The sequence below is a fragment of the Ascaphus truei genome, chromosome 17 (assembly GCF_040206685.1).
Source record: "Ascaphus truei isolate aAscTru1 chromosome 17, aAscTru1.hap1, whole genome shotgun sequence".
Lineage (NCBI taxonomy): Eukaryota > Metazoa > Chordata > Amphibia > Anura > Ascaphidae > Ascaphus > Ascaphus truei.
Window position 1 is genome coordinate 18,595,288 of NC_134499.1, and position 17,534 is coordinate 18,612,821.

At 48.2% G+C, this 17,534-nt stretch overlaps 1 protein-coding gene and 1 long non-coding RNA gene across 4 annotated transcripts in view; one reads left to right on the forward strand and one right to left on the reverse strand.

The window, feature by feature from the left end:
- LOC142468062 (uncharacterized) overlaps positions 1-17,534 on the reverse strand; it is an 80,341-nt gene that overhangs the window by 29,513 nt on the left and 33,294 nt on the right. The window lies entirely within an intron of this gene.
- CAMKV (CaM kinase like vesicle associated) overlaps positions 5,518-17,534 on the forward strand; it is a 75,087-nt gene continuing 63,070 nt past the window's right edge. For all 3 annotated transcript variants that reach the window (XM_075574152.1, XM_075574153.1, XM_075574151.1), the window contains exon 1: positions 5,518-5,744. The gene's annotated coding sequence lies outside the window, so the exon portion shown is untranslated. The remainder of the gene's footprint in view (positions 5,745-17,534) is intronic.

Here is a 17,534-nt window from a genome sequence, read left to right on the forward strand (position 1 = left end):
AAAATACACAGCAGGAGAGACACAGTGATTCTTTAACACTGAGATGTGAATGTGCTGAATGTACCTGAGATTACCTGCATCCGAGAATACCTGTACCTGAGAATGTATCTGAGATTACCTGCACCTGAGAATACCTGTACCTGAGATTACCTGCACCTGAGAATGTATCTGAGATTACAAGCACCTGAGATTATTTGTATCTGAGATTGTATCGGAGATTACCTGCACCTGAGAATGTATCGGAGATTACCTGCACCTGAGAATGTATCGGAGATTACCTGCACCTGAGAATGTATCGGAGATTACCTGCACCTGAGATTGTATCGGAGATTACCTGTATCTGAGATTGTATCGGAGATTACCTGTATCTGAGATTGTATCGGAGATTACCTGTATCTGAGATTGTATCAGAGATTACCTGCACCTGAGAATGTATCGGAGATTACCTGCACCTGAGAATGTATCCGAGATTACCTGCATTTGAGAATGTATCTGAGATTACCTGCAGGAGCGATTGTGTTTCATGGATAAATACAATAATTCATAGGTTTATAATTACACGATATATACTCCTTATACAGTATATACCCATCATACAGTATATATCTCTCATACACTTTATACCCCTTATACAGTATATACATATTTATATACTCCTTCACTATATACACATTTATATACCCTTCATACAGTAAATATTAATACATATATACCCTCTCATAAATAAATAAATAATTTAAGAAAACAATATATATATATATAACATAGTCAGTCAGCGCTGCCATAGGTAAGTAATAATAAGACAACGATACCATGTTGATGCCACAAAATGAGGAGACCGCACTCAATTCTGAAGCAAGTAAGGTGTGTATTAGTAATAAGGCACAAAAACTCCAACGTTTCGGTCCTCAGTATGGGACCTTCCTCAGGGTGGTGCACTGTGTGTGTATGTACCCTCTCATACACATATACACATATACACACACACACACACACACACACACACACTGTATAAGTGTGTGTGTATATATATATATATATATATATATATATATATATATATATATATATATATGTAGAGGTATCAGTACCGTGTTAGCCGAGCTTCAATAATTAAAAATAGCTCGCACACATAAAAGCATTTCGTTAGCCACAGAACGGTATCATCTATTTATTTTTTGATTATATATATATATATATTATAAGCTTTTGAGAGTTTTCCTCTCTTCCTCAGGTATTGCCGACCTGAGGAAGAGAGGAGAACTCTCGAACGCTTGTCCTATGAAATAAATTGTTAGTCCAAATAAAAAATGTACTGTACTGTAATGTACTGTATCACCTAATAAAGAAGAACTCATTTATTCTGCACTATCGCAACTGGACTAACACGGCTATTTCCGTTATATATATATATACACACACACACACACAGTGCACTACCCTGAGGAAGCTCCCATACTGAGGACCGAAACGTTGGAGTTTTTGTGCCTTATTACTAATACACACCTTACTTGCTTCTAAATTGAGTGCTGTCTCCTCATTTCGTGGCATCAACATGGTATCGGTGTGTGTGTGTGTGTGTGTGTGTGTGTGTATATATATATATATATATACTGTATGAGAGGATATATATATATACATACATACACACAATATGGGAGGGTATATGTATATATTATGAGCGGAGGCCGCTGTCTTTGCCCTGTCACCTGCTCCCTATTGTCCCAGTGATGATGATTCCCCCCCCCCCCTCACACCCCATATAAGAGGGACCTTGAGCTTATGAGCAGGCGGGCGGGGGCCTGGGGACGATTGTTGTGCCTGATCGCCATGGTGACAGCAGCATCTTTTGTCATGGTGCTCCGTGCGAGTGTGTCGCCATAGAGACAGAGAACACTGTGTGCAGAGTATGACATCCACACACACTGACTGTATACACAGTGTGTGCACGCCACGTGCACTGCTGTGTATACAGAGAGCGGAGGCTGTACCTGTGTATACAGAGAGCGAAGGCTGGCACCGTACCTGTATATACATAGAGCGGAGGCTGGCACCGTGCCTGTATATACAGAGCGCGGAGGCTGGAATCGTGCCTGTATATACAGAGAGCGGAGGCTGGCACCGTACCTGTATACACAGAGAGTGGAGGCTGTACCTGTGTATACAGAGAGCAAATGCTGGCACCGTACCTGTATATACAGAGAGCGGAGGCTGGCACCGTGCCTGTATATACAGAGAGCGGAGGCTGGCACCGTACCTGTATATACAGAGAGCAGAGGCTGTACCTGTGTATACAGAGAGCAAAGGCTGGCACCTTACCTGTATATACAAAGAGCGGAGGCTGGCACCGTACCTGTATATACAGAGAGCGGAGGCTGGCACCGTGCCTGTATATACAGAGAGCGGAGGCTGGCACCGTGCCTGTATATACAGAGAGCGGAGGCTGGCACCGTGCCTGTATATACAGAGAGCGGAGGCTGGCACCGTGCCTGTATATACAGAGAGCGGAGGCTGGCACCGTGCCTGTATATACAGAGAGCGGAGGCTGGCACTGTACCTGTATATACAGAGAGCGGAGGCTGTACCTGTGTATACAGAGATCGAAGGCTGGCACCGTACCTGCATATACAAAGAGCGGAGGCTGGCACTGTACCTGTATATACAAAGAGCGGAGGCTGGCACCATACCTGTATATACAGAGAGCGGAGGCTGGCACCGTACCTGTATATACAGAGAGCAGAGGCTGGCACCGTGCCTGTATATACAGAGAGGAGAGGCTGGCACTGTGCCTGTATATACAGAAAGCGGAGGCTGGCACCGTGCCTGTATATACAAAGAGCGGAGGCTGGCACTGTACCTGTATATACAGAGAGCGGAGGCTGTACCTGTGTATACAGAGATCGAAGGCTGGCACCGTACCTGCATATACAAAGAGCGGAGGCTGGCACCGTACCTGTATATACAGAGAGCGGAGGCTGGCACCGTACCTGTATATACAGAGAGCAGAGGCTGGCACCGTGCCTGTATATACAGAGAGGAGAGGCTGGCACTGTATCTATGTATACAGAGCAGGGAAACAGCACGTTCATTATCAGTGTATAGATATTCAGCACCATTATACATTTCAGCATGTTGATTATCCGTATATAGAGATACTCTATCATTACACAGAGCTGCATGTTTTTTATCGTGTATAGAGATACCCAGTATCATTATACAACTCGGCATGTTCATTATCAGTATATAGAGATACTTTGCATCGTTCTACAGTTATAAGATCACCCCCGTATATGAACACCATCATTATAAGAACAACACCATTATAAGAACACTCTCATTATAAGAACACCCCCATTTATGAACACCCTTATTACAACAACACTCCCCTTGTAACAACACTCATTATAAGAACACCCTAATAATAACAACACTCCCATTATAAGAACACCCTAATAATAACACTCCCATTATAAGAACACCCTTATTATTAGAACCTGTCCATTATAATACCCTGTGCTGTCAGTGTCTGAGCTCCTGTACTGCCAGTGACCCCCCCCTCCAATCCACTGTGATAGCAGTGCCAGCCCCCCCCCCCAATCCCTTGTGATGGCAGTGCCAGCCCCCCCCCATCCCGTGATGGCAGTGCCAGCCCCCCCCCAATCCCCTGTGATAGCAGTGCCAGCCCCCCCCAATCCCCCGTGATGGCAGTGCCAGCCCCCCCCCCAATCCCATGTGATGGCAGTGCCAGCCCCCCCCCAATCCCATGTGATGGCAGTGCCAGCCCCCCCAATCCCCTGTGAAGGCAGTGCCAGCCCCCCCCCACTGAGCCCCTGTGATGGCAGTGCCAGCCCCCCCCCCACTGAGCCCCTGTGATGGCAGTGCCACCCCCCCTCTGAGCCCCGGTGATGGCAGTGCCAGCCCCAACCTGAGCCCCTGTGATGGTAGTGCCACCCCCCCCCCCCTCTGAGCCCCGATGATGGCAGTGCCAGCTAACCCCCCCTCTGAGCACAGGTGATGGCAGTGCCAGCCTCCCCTGAGCTCCTGTGATGGCAGTGCCACCCCCCCCCTCTGAGCCCCTGTGATGGCAGTGCCAGCCCCCCCTCTGAGCCCCGGTGATGGCAGTGCCAGCCTCCCCTGAGCTCCTGTGATGGCAGTGCCAGCTAACCCCCGAGTTCCAGGTGATGGCAGTTTACAGCCCCCTCACCCCCGCAGCCCGCGAGGGGACATATAATTGCAGCGCTTGTGTCCCTGTTCTGGGGACGGTGACAGCCTCTGTTATTTTCACAGCTGGGCTCCTGTGCGGGGTCACTGGAGAAGTGCTTTCTCATCTCTCCCTCTCCCCCTCTCTGATCCCTCTATCCTTCTCCCTCTCTCTCATCTCACCCTCTCTCCTCCCTCTCCTCTTTCATTTCTCCCTCTCTCCTCCCTCATCTCCCTCTCCTTCTCTCTCATTTCTCCCTAATCTCCCTCTCTCCTCCCCTTTCATTTCTCCATCTCTCTCATCTCTCCCTATCCACCTTCTCCTTTTCTCTCATCTCATCTCCCTCTCCTTCTCTCTCATCTCCCCCTCTCCTTCTCTCTCATTTCTCCCTCTCCTACTCTTTCATTTCTCCAACTCTCCTTCTCTCTCATCTCTCCCTCTCTCCACCTTCTCCTTTTCTCTCATCTCGCCCTCTCTCCTTCCTCTCATCTTTCCCCCTCTCCGTCTCTCTCATCTCTCCCCCCTCTCCTTCGCTCTCTTTCTCTCCCCCCCCCCCTCTCCTCTCTGTTTCTCTCCCTCTGCTTCTCTAACTTCCTCTCTTGGCTCCTGCACTTACTTTGAGCCTCATAAATGCAAACAGTGAAGTCCAGGGGTCACCCACGCGTTTCGCTCCTAACATCGTGTAAATAGTGGCACGTAATCGTGTCACTATTTAGCTTCCCTCCTTCACAGATTTGCCCAACATCATCGCTCTGATGTGTTTTACCCCTCTGCTTCTGAACAGCCAGAAATCTGTGAGTTTAACAATTACAATGGCCGACGCGTTCATGGACAGACAAGTTCTTTATGTTATTACATGGACTCTGAGTGAGACAGAGGAGTTATAGGGAGCTGTTATATGGAGCAATAGGAGGTATAGGGAGCGGTTATATGGGGTAATAGGAGGGGTTATACAGAGCAGTTGTATGGGTAATAGGAGGAGTTATAGAGAGTGGCTATATGGGGTAATATGAGGAGTTATGAATAAATTGTACCTCCTTAACATTTCCCGTTTTACTACGTCATGTCTCCCCAAATAACAATCTGTGCCAAATTTAGCAAATGTACATATAAATATATATATAAAGCGAGAGAGAGAGATGCGTGTATTTTCTCCTGAGTGACAAATATCTCGGCTCCCCGTACATAGTCAGCCCTGTAGAATGCGCGTTAGCAAGAGTGGGCGGGGCTTAAAGTTTGCTGCTGATGTCATCCGACGACCTTCCTCCCCCCCCCCCCCTTTGTAGGAGGGGCCGCGTGTCTGCTGGAAGCTGTAAGTTTCACAAGGGGCTTTAAGTGAGAAGCACATGGTGCAGCGAGCAGTCGAGTCATCTCGCGGAGAGCAGTGACAGCTGTGCACGGGGACTAGCAGAGTGTGCGGGGAGTAGCAGAGTGCGCGGGGAGCACAAGAAGTCTACCCCGGTGGAATTTAAAAGGGGCCACGTCCCACGCTATCGGCAGCCGCGGCGTTTCGTTCACGGGGGGGACGGACAGGAGTACTAAGGTAAGATGGGGGTCCTTGCGAGGCTTTACAGGTGTAGGTGGTCGGCAAAGGTATATGCGGCTCGGGGTCCCAGAGGAATAAGCCGGGCCACCATGGGATTCCTGAACCGCACAGCTGACAATCTAAGAAGCAGGAAGATGCATCGCCGGGAACAGTAAGGTGCACCGAGAAATCGGAGTGTTGGCGGCGAGGAAAGCGCCGGTTTCTTTCCATTCGTTGCAGCGTAGTGAGGGGGGGGGGGTCTGTTTTTAGGAAGGGCGCCAGGATGCAATGCTCTGCAGCGTGCGCCGGTTTAGCGCCTGTATCTATATATGCTTGCATAACATGGCATCTCTTAACCCCTACACTGCCGGAGGGAGATGCCATCTCCTAACCCCTACACTGCCGGAGGGGGAGAGATCATCTTTTAACCCCTACACTGCCGGAGGGAGATGCCATCTCTTTAACCCTTCCACTACCGGAGGCGATGCCATCTCTTAACCCTTACACTGCCAGAGGCAATACCACCTCTCTCTCTTTATTTAAGCGCATACATAATAAGATGGCACAATGTGTTTGGTAAATTTGCAGGTGAGCCGTGCACAGTATCGCTTAACCTTGTCTCTGCCAGAGCGGCCCAGAGACGCAGTTCCCTGTATGCAGATACACAGGTGTGTGTGTGATATAAATATATATATATATATATATATATATATATATACAGTGTTCGACAAACCTATACATTTGCTCGCCCCGGGCGAGTGGATTTAACCCCCGGGCGAGTAAATATTGGCCCAAGCAGCACACGTTTGGTACTAGGTGGCGAGTAGATTTTTTTGTGTGGCGAGTAGATTTTTTGGTGATTTGTCAACCACTGTATATATATACACATACTTACTGTATACCTATACATATATATATTATACACACATATATATATATATATAGCTATGCCATGCGTTATAGAGCCCTCTGTCGGGGAAAGGGTTAATTTCTGGTTTCCCTAGCGGGTGCTGCTATTTTACCCCAGAGTTTGTCACCTCTGAGCACGTCAGGCAGGAAATCTGTGCAGGAATTAGGTCTGCTCTCCTGGGAACAAACCTATCTCTCTCTGCCAGATAAGTAGCCACTTATTTTCCCTGCTGCTGTCTAATTGCCCCAGGGGGCTTTCTGTGTCTGCGCTCTCCGGCTGTTACCTTTTGGTCCTTACTCAAGCTGATTTCCCTCTGTGTTGCCAACTAACCCAGGCGCAGAGTGGGCAGAGAGAGACCTGGAATGGGCAGAACGGGTGCAGAGTGGGCAGAGAGAGACCTGGGGCGGACAGAACGTGGCGCCGAGTGGGCAGAGAGACCTGGAATGGGCAGAACGGGTGCAGAGTGGGCAGAGAGAGACCTGGGGCGGACAGAACGGGGCACTGAGTGGGCAGAGAGAGTCCTGGGGTGCGCAGAATGGGTGCAGAGTGGGCAGAGAGACCTGGGGCGCACAGACCCAGGCGCAGAGCGGGCAGAGACCTGGGGCGAACAGAACAGAGCGCCGAGTGGGCGGAGAGACCTGGGGTGCACAGAATGGGCGCAAAATGTGGACAGAGAGACATGGGGCGCACAGACCTGGGCGCAGAGCGGGCAGAGAGAGACCTGGGGCAGACAGACCTTGGCGCAGAGCGGGCAGAGAGAGATCTGGGGCAGGCAGAATGGGGCACGGAGCGGGCAGAGATAGACCTGGGGCAGGCAGAACGGGTGCAGAGCGGGCAGAGAGACCTGGAGCGGGCAGAACGGGCGCAGCGAGAGACCTGGAACGGACAGACCTGGGCGCAGAGCGGGCAGAGAGACCTGGGGCGGGCAGAATGGGCACAGAGCGGGCAGAGATAGACAAGGGGCGCACAGACCCAGGCGCAGAGTGGGCAAAGAGACCTGGGGCGGACAGAACGGGCGCAGAGCGGGCAGCGAGACCTGGGGGCGGGCAGAATGGGCACAGAGCGGGCAGAGATAGACAAGGGGCGCACAGACCCAGGCGCAGAGCGGGCAAAGAGACCTGGGGCGGACAGAACGGGCGCAGAGCGGGCAGAGATAGACAAGGGGCGCACAGACCCAGGCGCAGAGCGGGCAAAGAGACCTGGGGCGGACAGAACGGGCGCAGAGCGGGCAGCGAGACCTGGGGGTGGGCAGAATGGGCAGAGAGAGACCGGGGGCGGACAGAACAGGCAGAGAGAGACCGGGGGCGGACAGAATGGGTGTAGAGCGGGCAGAGATAGACCTTGGGTGCACAGACCCGGGCGCAGAGCGGGCAGCGAGAGACCGGGGGCAGACAGAACGGGCGCAGAGTGGGCAGAGAGAGACCAGGGGCAGACAGAACGGGCGCAGAGCGGGCAGAGATAGACCTTGGGTGCACAGACCCGGGCGCAGAGCGGGCAGCGAGAGAGACCTGGAGTGGACAGAACGGGGCGCTGAGCGGACAGAGAGACTTGGGGCGGGCAGACCCGGCACAGAGCAGGCAAAAAGACCTGGGGCGGACAGAACGGGCACAGAGAGACCTGGGATGGGCAGAACGGGCACAGAACAGGCAGAGAGAGACCTGGGGAAGGCAGAACGGTCACATAGCGGGCAGAGAGAGACCTGGGGCGGGCAGAAAGTGGCACAGAGCGGGCAGAGATAGACCTGGAGCAGACAGAACGGGCACAGAACAGGCAGAGATAGACCTGGAGCGGACAGAACAGGCAGAGATAGACCTGGAGTGCAGATATTTCCTAGCAATAAACATTATCTGCCCGATTGAACCCAGCCCCCATAATAAGGATTATTCTAACATTGCTCTAAATATAGATTTGTACCTTATGGTTTTTTTACATTAAATATTTACCAGCAGCAAGGCATTTATTTATTCAGTTGTTTGCTCTGATTTGGCAGGTCGGGGGTTAAATCTTTCACTGCCATTAAAGCAAGCAATGCAATGCTCTGTGTGCTATAATATTGCTCTGCGTGCTACAATATTGCTCTGCGTGCTACAGTATTGCTCTGCGTGCTACAATATTGGTCTGCATGCTACAATATTGCTCTGCATGCTACAATATTGGTCTGCATGCTACAATATTGCTCTGCATGCTACAGTATTGATCTGCGTGCTACAATATTGCTCTGCATGCTACAGTATTGCTCTGTGTGCTACAATATTGCTCTGTATGCTACAGTATTGCTTTGTGTGCTACAATATTGCTCTGCGTGCTACAATATTGCTCTGCGTGCTATAATATTGCTCTGCGTGCTACAATATTGCTCTGCGTGCTACAATATTGCTCTGCGTGCTACAATATTGCTCTGCATGCTACAATATTGCTCTGCGTGCTATATTTCTCTGTGTGCTACAATATTGCTCTCTATGCTGATATTGCTCTGCATGCTATAATATTTCTCTGCGTTCTACAATATTGCTCTACATGCTACCGTATTGCTCTGCGTGTTATAGCGCTCTGCATGTTATAATATCACTCTGCGTGCTATAATGTTGTTCTGCGTGCTATAATATTACTCTGCATGGTATGATATTGCTCTTCCATGCTATAATGTTGTTCTGCATGCTCTGATATTGCTCTGCGTGCTGTAATATTGCTCTGTGAGCTATAATATTGCTCTGCGTGCTGTAATATTGCTCTGTGAGCTATAATATTGCTCTGCGTGCTGTAATATTGCTCTGTGAGCTATAATATTGCTCTGCATGCTATATTGCTCGTCATGGTATAATATTGCTATGATATTTCTCTGCATGGTATAATATTGCTATGATATTTCTCTGCATGGTATAATATTGCTCTGCATTTTATGATATTGCTCTGTGAGCTATTATATCGCTCTGCGTGTTATAATATCGCTCTGCAATGCATTGCTGGCCTCTCTGGCACTGAATGGGGTTAATTTAATTCTAAGACAGTGTGTTTTTCCTTGTTAGAAAGCTGAATATTTCTGCTTTTGGAGGCGTTTTCTCGTACAGATCCTTTCCATGAGTAATGTTCCCCTCCCTGCTCCGCACCGGATTTATACAGAGCTGAGAGACGGGTCACACTGAGAAGTGTTTTATTCCCCAGCAGGAGAATGGCAGATATTATTCAGGTGGCATCATACAGATACTGCTAGCTTTTGTACCATGCATCGTATGCACAGCATGGCAGAGCTGGGGACGCGGGCAGAGCTGGGGAAGTGGGCAGAGCTGTGTTTAAAGGCAGGTGGCACTGTTGGGTTTAGGGGCAGGAAGGCAGTGCTGGGTATAGGGGAAGGCATGGGCACTGACCAGGTCTAGGGGAAAGTGTGGGCACTGCCCAGGTATAGGGGAAGGCGTAGGCACTGCCTGGGTATAGGGTAAGGTGTGGGCACTGCCCGGGTATAGGGGAAGGCGTGGGCACTGCCTGGGTATAGGGTAAGGTGTTAGCACTGCCTGGTCTAGGGGAAGGTGTAGGCACTGCCTGGGTATAGGGGAAGGTGTGGGCACTGCCCGGGTATAGGGAAAGGTCTGGGCACTGCCGTGGTATAGGGTACGGTGTGGGCACTGCCGGGGTCTAGGGGAAGGTATGGGCACTTCCTGGGTATAGGGGAAGGTGTGGGCACTGCCCGGGTATAGGGAAAGGTCTGGGCATTGCCCAGATATAGGGGAAGACGTGGGCACTGCACGGGTATAGGGAAAGGTGTGGGCACTGCCCAGATATAGGGGAAGGCGTGGGTACTGCACGGGTATAGGGTTAAGTGTGTGCACTGCCCGAGCGAGGCACAGGGGTCCAAACTCAGCACCCACATGTATCTCGCCCACATCTTAAGCCTTCCATTACCAAACAAAATTATGCTGCCCTATGAAGTGGTTAATTCAGGGTCTTTATCACTGAGATGTGCAGGTTACAGCCGCCCCCTAGCTTGTGTCCTAACCATTCCCTGCTGCTGGCTGCTGTGATGCTTTCTCTTCTCAACGCTCAAGAGCAATCTGCTTGGAAAGAATTGTCGTGACCACTTTTAAAATGGCTGCCGCCCCCTCTCTCCGACTCGGGAGGGCGAATGCAGTTTTTTATTTTTGAGACGAAGAATTCCGTATATTTCTCTATTTTCCCCCCATTAAATTTAGGGAAAATATATAGATTCTAAATGTTTTATATCATATAAAATTATATGTACTTGTGTATATATAGTGCTGTATGTATTTGACTCCTACCCTGCACGGTGACGCTTTGATTGTGTGGGGGCGGGGTGGGGGGGGGGGGGATTTATCTCCAGCTGTGGGGAGGGTCTCCTGATTATTTTTAGGCTGTAATGACATGTTCTGTTCTGCATGGAAGAGGATCTGGTAATGATACTGCAGAGGCACGCAGGGCGTGACGGGAGCGTGTCACACCCCGACACCAGGGCCTGACACTGCCACAGAAGGGACACGGGGGAGCTCCGAGGACACGTGACACGCTGTGCGAGGCACTTTTTATAAGCAAGTGTTAAGACCTCAGCAGTTGTGTCACTGCAATCAGAGGTCACTGCCGGGCAATAAGGCACTCAGGAGTAGGGTTACTGTGATAAGGTGTTACAGGGTCACTGCCGGGGCAATAAGGCACTCAGGAGCAGGGTTACTGCAATAAGATATTACAGGGTCAATGTTAGGGCAATAAGACACTCAGGTCAGGGTTACTGTGATAAGGTGTTACAGGGTCACTGCTGGTACAATAAGTCACTCAGGAGTTGTCACTGCAATCAGAGGTCACTGCCTGAGGATGTTACAGGGTCACTGCCGGGGCAATAAGGCACTCATGAGCTGGGTTACTGCAAATAAAATACTGTATATCGTCGTTGTAGAGGTAAAACTCATTAAGTGCAGTTTTGGCAAAAAAACTCCCTAAATGTGCTACTTCCTGACTTGGGACTTCATGATATTTCTATTGAAAAACTCATTAAGTGCCTATTTAGTCATAGTTCAGAGTTACTAAAACTCATTAAGTATGATTTTGAAATGTCAAAAAGAACATGTCATCGCCTTTTCCTATACATGTCCATGTCCCCTACCCATTGAGACAGCTGGATTACTTGTTTATTCAGTATATTTCGGTCCGGACAGGCTGCGCACTTCTTCTACACACATTTTTTGTGGTGTAGATTCTTAGACAAATGCTGTTAGATTGCACACTTTGTATCTACTAATTTGATACATAATTTATATATACTTCCATATTACAGGTTCCAACCACTACACAATTTCTGCCTTCACATAATTTTCTCGCTAAAGTTCCCTCCCATACTTTATTGAATTCACACACTTTTTGGTGTTATTCTTTTTGTCTTCTAGAATATATATATATATATATATATATATATATATATATATATATATATATATATATATATATATATATATATATATATATATATAAATAAATTAACAACTGAATTACATTTTTAATGTATTATAATGTAACAAGCATTTTTTTGTTTCTATAGCAACCATTTACAAAGTCACATCCCCTTCCCGTTCTGAAACAGGCTCTGGCACACCCCTTTTTAAGCCCTGCCCTCTCTCTAGCAGTGCACGAATTGTAGCTAGTGACTGCCTGATCACATGATCTTCCCCACAGAACTTTGCATCTTTGGTCCTCTTCTGCTGCCCCGACAGCCATTTAGTGAGCCCCCGACCTGAATCTTCGCTTATCGATCACAGGTGAACTAATAGATCGGTAACTTAGCTAATTACTTATCATTGTGTGGATTGTATTGATGAACATATTAAAGGTGAAATATATATATATGTCTTTTTAAAACGGCAGCTTGGACTGCTTTAAGGCATTCACAGGCTATAAAAAAAAAGCCTTTGAGCTTGCAGCTAGCCCATCCCTGATGAAGTCACACCCAGTGACGAAACGTGTAGGACTGACGTCATTGCGTGTTCTGAACGGAGGAGTAATCCCAAACAACCCCAGAGGATGACATTCATATTTCCTACAGTTTCTTTGATTCACTGCAGCGATCACTGACGAATGATTCTCATACAGCCTCCGTGACCTTGTACAAAGAACTGAATGGTACAGTATTGTATACACATCCTAGCCAGCTAGTAGAGGTCCAGAGATCTGAGTATGGTTTGACGTTTTCTTATACCTACCCTGTGAACATTTCGGCGTGTGTTCCGGAGGCGAGCACTGGAGTTATACAGTCCCAGAGGTAGGTCTAAGGCTGCGCTTATAGTGACGGCGCGGCAAAACAAATATATTGCCGCCGTTTCGAACGCTTATAGTATGTGCGATGGCTTGGTCGCGATTGCTGGAAGTCGAGTCCATTTGATTTTTCCATATAGCGCAGCCTAATGCTGGGGCAGTCTCTTGCAGGTCCCGTTTTCCATTCCTAATTCGGGTAAGGACTGCTCCCTAAAAACCCTACATTATGATACCTTTATATTACTCACAATCTGCCATTCACTACAGTGGTCAATTGACCTTGAATAAATACAGGATTTTAATACGCCCTCTGGACTTTGATTGGATTTTTCCACCCTCCCTAACCAGTGATGGACCTTCTATTCCTCTACCCCAGAGCGCTATATGCACCCTGATTCCACAGGCAGTGGTCCTCTATTCTTACTGTTTAAGTGTTTTTGCTCACTTACCCCAAAATGTGTATTGGGAGAAGGTATTAAATTGTTTCTTTTGTCAATACACAAAATGCGTTATCTGTGGTGAGCGTTTCCATCATTCTACATACACTATTTCTCTTATCGGATTGGTCTCCGCATGGAGCGACCCCACAGTATATTCTGATTCTATACGCCTCCTATTCCTTCCCTAAGCCCTCTCATTTACCAGACTCTAGTTGGATATATTCACATTTAGCACATATACACCGTTAAGGTATTTAACTATTTTTCACACTCATCACTCACAATTCAGTGATTTTATGCTATGTACACAACAATTTATTATATAGTAATTCACTTTTGGTGCTATAATTTTTTCTATGATATATATATATATATATATAGTGACAAATGGCTCCCTTTGTGTAGCGCTGTTGTTTGCCCAGGCTCTTCGCGACACAGTCTTCTAGGGTTTAATTTGTAGAAAAGGGGGACAAACACGTGTATACACACAAGGGGCACTCAGCCCTCAACCTTCAGCGGTTTATTTCTCCATTAGTGACACTAAACATTTTAAACACCGTCACTTTAAGAACAAAAGAAATCATAAAAACAAACATCTACTCCTGTCAGGAGTCAAGGCTACGCTTATAGTGCCGGCGATGGTGACGTCAGGCTGCAGTCGCTGGAAAAATCAAATAGAGATGGCTTCCAGCGATCGTGACCAAGCCGTCGCTCCGTCGCGTCACGCTTACTATAAGCACACGCGACGGCGGCAATGCATTTGTTTTGACGCGACATCACATCGCTGTCACCGGCACTATAAGCCCAGCCTAATTCACATGCATATCCCTGTCTGCAATGTTGGCTGGTAAGGCAGTTACCAACTTTAAATAACACACGGATATGACATTGAATCCTTTACTGTCACATGGGGACAGCGTCCCAATAGATCCTCAGATGCTGCAACACGTCGGGGGGCCGCCTACCCCAAACTGGATCCTGGGGAGCAGCACCATCCTCCCAGCCTCCAGGCTCTAAGAGAGAATGAAGCAGCCAACCTCACTGCAATATATTCCTGTTCCTCAATTAGGAGAGCGGGTGAGTGAAAACCAGAACCACTGTAACTCTGGCCTGGAGTTTCCATCCCACAGTCTCAGCAAATGTGAAACTGAGGAATGGATAATTTCCCCCTTATTTTTTGCACTTTCTGCCTTAAATCGTACAGACAGCTGCCTAATATTCTGGGACTATGTCACATATCCTCCCCCCTAGCTTACTCCTTCTTGGGTGAGCGACTATGGATATACGGTATACAGAAGTGTCCCCTCTAAAACACTTGAGCTAATTCCCACACATTAAGTGTTCACTGGAAACTAATATGAACCTGCAGCAATTACTGACACTATGTTTCATCATAACATCCTATTCTTGACGAACCTGTTTTGTTGCCTTTCAATAAGGAACCATTTTTCTTAGTACCAACAACTTCCAATACCCCAGGATATGATAAACCTTATCTGTATATATTTATTCACGAAACCGGACAGTTTCTATCACCTCCCTGGGGTTTTCCTACTCTAGAATATGAAAAATATATAAAAAGGGCCATTAACTATTTACATTACCTAGTAATCTTGTTAAGGGCCGTCAACCCTGTATACTAACTTGTAGCCTTACCTACATTTTCCGAAAATACAACCTTGCAATATTCATGCACTGCTCATTCTAGAGACATAATATACAATATAACCGAACAAGAGAATTATGTTGCGAGGTTAAGTGTCTGTGACATACAGTAGTCCGCACGTGTAACCTAATCGGTTAGTTCCAACACTTTGTTTTTTTTGTTTTCCTTGACATTCAGTTAAAAACTTTTCCCTTCGGGGCAATTACCAGGCCTTCTGGGCCTGCAGACTGGTACTTCACTACGTCTTTGTCTTGTGCCGAAAGTAACTCCGCGTTAGTGGTGATGGCTTTTGGACCTTCCTCCATCAGCGTACCTTGAGCGTTTGAGACTCGAGACCGGTCATTCACCACAAGTTCTCTGTTTGGTTCCACACCATTTAGCTTCAGTATTTCAGCTTGGGAGGGATTCTCATTAAAACCAAGTGCACCCCATGGCGCATCTCTTTTACAGTCAGGCGCATCTCTTTTCCAGTCATCAGACTCGTAGGATTGGGCCTTTCTTTCTTGATCTCTTAACTTACTACGACGGGAGAATCGTTGGACAATCCGTGAGGTATTTCTCAGTTTACGATCACGGACACGCTTCCGTCACATTCGCGACTGTCTCTTCACAGCGGCTGCCCTCATGGCAAGGAATCCACTTTGGGTCCCATGGGCACAAAGTCACACTTACCGGAGCGCATCACTTGCTCAGGCGGTTCAAACTTTGTAATCTCGTTTTGCAGCTGAGCGGTGTCCCCAGCTCTCACTGTAAACTTGTCTTTGCGGGTATTAGTTTCTGTAGGATACAGACGCTTGGGTTGGGCCAATACCTTTTCCTATAATGGAGACACTTGTGCATTACTGTTGCGCATAGCTTCCTTTTGTCGTAACTCTACGCCATCTTTTCTATGTACTGCTTCTGTGACCCAACTGGCTGTCTTAGGATTGTAACCTTTTTCTCCTACTTCATCTGAGGAACCTCCTGCTGGGCAGCAGTAGAGTCCAACGTAGCGTCCTGCTCAGTCTTCAGAGCCTCGAGCTCCTCCCCCAGGTCACGCTTTTGTTTCTCTGCCATTTTGCGGCCAGTACGCTCAAACTCCAGGTCCTCCTTCCAGGTCTTGAAGCTGCCCTTCTGTATTTCTTTTTCCACTCAGTGCGGCTTCTAGTTCAACTTCTTTGGAGTTGAGTCGCGATTCCACATCTGTCAGCGAATTCAGAGCAAGGTTTAACTCTATTTCCTTTTCTCTATTCTTGACCTGCAGCTACTGGTGCTCCTCCCGGACCTTGTCCAGCTCTAGCTGCAGCCGGGTCCTCTCATTGGCCATGTGGTTCAGCAGCTTGCGGGTATCGGTCATCTCAGTTTCATAGCGCAATGTCCAGCAAGCCACCTGACGGACGGACACCTCCTCCCTCTCGGCGAGCTGTATCTGGCGCTCAGCAATCTGCGTCTGCAGCTCTTCAATTTGATCCTGCCTGTCCCCTCTCGGGGCCTTCACCTCTTCCTGGTGCTTGCTCTGGGTTTGCATCAGAGCCTCCTTCATATTTTGGAGCTCTACAGTTTTTGTCGCTAGCATCGCTGCTGCTTCTGTCTGCCACGCCTCTTTCTCCTGAGTGTACCGACTTTTGGGTATGGAGAAGCCTCTCTGCTTCTCCAGCTCTTGCTCCAGTTTCTGGACCTTCTCCCGCTCCCTCTCATACTGCGTCACCTGGCCTCTAAGCTCCGCCTCCAGCAATGCTCTTGTGACGCTCAGCGTGGCCTTCAGCTCCTCATGCTGCTCTGCGGGGGTACTCTGGTTACTTAGACGCTCCTGCAGAACTTTTACTTTGTTAGCAGCTTGGATACTTTCTTCCCGCAGGACCCACTGCTTCTCCTTGGCCTCCTGTAGATGTGCACGCAGCTCTTGCAGCTGGCTCTGCAGTACATGCTCTGCTTGTGTATCCTTTTCCAGCATTCTCTCTGTATTCTGCAGTGCTGCCTGTACTTCTACATTTTCCCGGGACAATTGTTCCTTCACTTTTTCTGCTTGGTGAAGTTTCTCCTTTCCTTCACTGGCCTGGTCAGACAAATCTGAATTTTCCTCTTTCAGACTTGCATTCTCTCTCTTTACAGTCTCTAAATCACTCAGGGCATTCTCATGGGTTTCCTTCAACATACCCAGCTCTGTGTTGAGACCGTGGCCGTCCTGATGTGAGTGTTCCATCTCTGTGCTGAAAGCGTGGACCTCTTGTAGAGCCTTCCCATATTTCTGTTTTAGGTTAGCAATCAGTTTGTCAGACTTGTTCTGCTTTTCCTCCATGGCAGCAATGCGATGTTGGCCTTTTCCAGACTAGTCGTCACCTCCTCCAACTCACTCCGTAAGAGACGCTCTGTGTTCTTCAAAGCCTCGTACTCGTGTAAAGCTGGCAGTAGACACCTCTGTACCTCAGCGTTGGCTTCTCACTCCTTATCCAATCGCTCCCACAGGACTTCATAATCATGGCAGGCAGTTTGGAGTTCAGAAATTAAGGCCTCTTTATCCTGGATCAAGGATTCTCGCTCGTCCTTTTCTTTTGTGGCCGTTC